The following is a 3,728-nucleotide window of genomic DNA, read 5'->3' as shown; positions in this document are numbered from 1 at the left end:
AAGGGATATTTGGCAGGTGCAAAGGATGGAGGACAGGAAAACCCTGAGCTCCTGAAGTCCCCATTCCGTAATACTTCCAGGTGTGACCGTAGCTATTTCTGTACTGTAAACACAGCCACCATTCCTATCCATTTCTTGATGCAAGCGTCTCAGTAATAACCAACGTCGTATACATACGGAAGGGTTTTTGTTTTTGTTTTTGGCTTTCCATCATCCTTTTCCCTCTCCCAATGACATCCCGGTTTCCCCTGGACACCGTCTGTTAGGACTGGGACCTAAGACCTTCTGTAGCTATGAGGTAGGCATGCTCAGATACTAGATGCTCTCGCACATGCTCTGTTCTTGGAGTTTGAGCCACAGGCAAGAGACAGCACCAGACTGGCTGGTTCTGACCCTGCAGATGCAGTTCCCGACCACTCTGGCCTCATGGGGACATTGCTGTTGCAGTCTCTGAGGCCAGCTTGAGAATCTCTGAGGCTTATTTTGTCCCATCACTCCCAAGCCTTGCAATTCTGTGATGCATTGTCAATACAGTCTTTGCTTAAATCAAGCAGAGTACTTATCAGCGGTTTGCGGAGGAAAAAAACACCAACTGATATGACTGCCTTCATCCTCTTTCCAGCAGTTGGAAGAACAACATAGTGACATACTTGGAATGTCCAGTGGAGTAGGGACAAAAGCTGTGTAGGAAAATCTATCTGGTTCTGCAGAAATGCAAAGACTCTCCCAAATAATAAAACCATTGGAGTCACCAAAATGAGGTCAGAGACCCTGAATCTGGACGTCCCTCTACTATGAGACCACCAGCCTGGATGCTGGGTCTTCTGTGCAACAGCTTTGGGAAGAGAGCAGGTGCCATGGGGGCAGTTGGGACCTGTCTCCACTGACACATTTCAATTCTTGTTGGAATTAGTTTATTCTCAGATAAAAGCACCTCTTGTGGATGTGACACGAGCAATTGGAGTTGTTACTTTTGTTTGTTTGTTTGTGTGTTTTTAGCAAAACTAAATTGTTTAGAGAAAAGCAAATAGATCATTTCAGGGATAATATATGTTTACAAAATGCTTGTAATTTTCTTACAAAAATGAAACTTTTTTCTGTTTTACTATGTCATTAGCATTAAAAAGCCTTGATCACTTTTTCATGCAAGTAAAAATAAACTTTTAGGATACCTTTCATAGTGTCTGCATTGTATTTATGCATGTGGCTGCCACTACTATTTAGTCAACCCTCTTTTTTTTGACATTTATGCAGTTTCTAATTTCCACCCTTGCAGACAGTCTGCAAAGGGCCTTGTTAAAGGGGCATCTCTGTTTTTCATCTGGTTTTCTTTTAGTGTGAATTCCTGGACATGGAATTTCTACACATGCATATTTTAAGCCTTTATTTGCCAAATGTCTCTCCAGAAAAGACCCTTGGATGTGCATTCCACCAGCAGTGTCTGAAAGTACCAACAAACGGATTTTTATTTGTGAAATATACATACCAAGAAGCATATATGGCCCTGGCCAGTTTGGCTCAGCGGTTAGAGCTTCAGCCTGCGGTCCAGAGAGACCCAGGTTCGGTTCCCGCTAAGGGCGTGTACCTCGGTTGCAGTTTGTCCCTGACCCTGGTTGGTCGTGCGGGTGGCAGCCAGTCGATGTGTCCCTTTCACGTCGATGTTTCTCTCTCCCTCTTCCTCTCTCCCTCCCGCTCTACCTGAACAAAAAATGAAAAAAATGTCCTCAGGTGAGGATTGAAAAAAAAAAGAAGCATATATGTACAATTTAGTACATTTTAATAAATACTTATAGATACCTATGTATTGGCTGCCTAGCTCAAAAACAGAACCCCCCCCCCCCCACACACACACACACACGCAGGATTCCTCTGTGTCCCCCTTTCTTGTTACAGCATCTTTCCCTCTTGCTTATATCCTGATTTTTGTGATCATGTTTGCTGGTTTTATTATTCAGATTCTCCTCATCCTTACTGATACTTTATTTGCCTGTTTTATCAGCTATTGAAGAAGTTGTGTTAAAATCTCCCACTATGACTGAGGATATGTCTATTTCTTTTAGTTCTGTTCATTTTTGTTTTATGTATTTTGACACTACATTATTGGGTACATTTAGAATTAGAATTGCAATATCTTCCTGATGGATTGACTTCTTTATCATTTAAAAATATTCCTTTTTATCTATAGAAATGCTTACTGACTTAAAGTCCATTTTTCATCATTTTAACATTACGACACCAGCCTTTTCGTTCAGTATTTGCAAAATATATCCTATGTTCCTGTGTCCCTGTATTTTAGTTGACATTCATATATACATAGCAAATAGTGTTTTCTCATTCAGTCTGAAAATCTTATATTTTAATTAGAGTTTTTAATAAATTTGTATTTAAAGTAATTACTGTTTTAAAAAGGTGATTACTGTTATATGCAATTGTAGTTGGGCTGTTACTTTCCCTCAGCACTGTAAAAGTCCTTTTCCATCGTCATTGGACACCATCACTGTTGATAAGTCAGCTGTCAGTTGTAGAATTGTAATTGTATCACAGTTGCATTTTTAGATTTCTTTCTCTCTTTTTAACACTAGATAGCCCTGGCTGGTTTGGCTCAGTGGTAGAGCATCAGCCTGTGGACCAATGAGTCGCAGGTTTGATTCCGGCCAAGGGCATGTACCTCAGTTGCGGTTCGACCCTAGTCCTGGTCAGGGTCATGCAGGAGGCAACCAGTTGTGTCCCTCTCACGTTGATGTTTCTCTCTCTCTCTCTTTCTCTCCCTCTCTCCCTCTCCCACTGTGTCTGAAGACAAATAGAAAAATATCCTCAGGTGAGGATTTTTTTTTTTTTTAATCCTCACCCGAGGACATTTTTCCATTTTTTGTTCAGATAGAGCGGGAGGGAGAGAGAGGAAGAGAGAGAGAGAGAGATATCGATGTGAAGGGACACATCGAGTGGCTGCCACCCGCACGACCAACCAGGGCCGGGGACAAACTGCAACCGAGGTACGTGCCCTTAGCGGGAACCGAACCCGGGTCTCTCTGTACCGCAGGCCGACGCTCCAACCACTGAGCCAAACCAGCCAGGGCCTCAGGTGAGGATTTTTTTAAAATAATAAATAAAGCTAAATAGATTAGTTAGTTAGTTTCCACTAGTGTACTAGAAGTGAGGAGAAATTACAATGCTCATTGGATAACTAGGGTGGGACCAGACAGGTGTAATGGTGCTAATCAGGAAAGTCTAAACAGATGGGAGATATAGCAGAGCATTTGACTAGCAAGAACACATCTCAAAGTGGTGGCAGCCAGGGTGTGGCTTTACAGGTTTAGAGCCCTTATTAGGCCCAGGTAAATAGACGGGGGTATAGCTCAGGGGTAGAGCATTTGACTGCAGATCAAGAGGTCCCTGGTTCAAATCCAGGTGCCCCCTGACCACATTCAGTTTTACCCACTGAACACAATGTTACCCTTCCAACTTTTCCCACCACACTGATTCAGCCTGCAAGGAGGAGAGAGAGAGGAAGGTCTGGTCTTTATCGGAAAGCCTCCCCTGACAAATCCAGTTTCTCCCTAGATAAATTCAGCCTCTCTAAGGTTGAGTCAGTTCTTCTAGGTTTGTGGTGAACATATTCTTTTTTCTCTGCCCAGCAACTGAGCTCTCTGAACTCCATCTCCGGAATTTACAGTTGTCTCGGTCTTGATGGAAGACAGAGCCTGTCCCTGGCTGAGGAAAACTAAAAT

At 42.7% G+C, this 3,728-nt stretch overlaps 1 non-coding gene across 1 annotated transcript; it reads left to right on the top strand.

Annotated features, from left to right (window-relative positions):
- The first annotated feature begins 3,345 nt into the window (after window positions 1-3,345).
- Window positions 3,346-3,417, top strand: TRNAC-GCA. Its single transcript has one exon. It is a non-coding gene; the product is annotated as a tRNA-Cys (tRNA).
- The last annotated feature ends 311 nt before the right edge of the window (window positions 3,418-3,728 follow it).

Source organism: Molossus molossus, unplaced genomic scaffold, assembly GCF_014108415.1.
Source record: "Molossus molossus isolate mMolMol1 unplaced genomic scaffold, mMolMol1.p scaffold_m16_p_7, whole genome shotgun sequence".
NCBI classification, from domain to species: Eukaryota; Metazoa; Chordata; class Mammalia; order Chiroptera; family Molossidae; genus Molossus; species Molossus molossus.
This window is presented reverse-complemented; position numbering and strand designations above follow the sequence as displayed.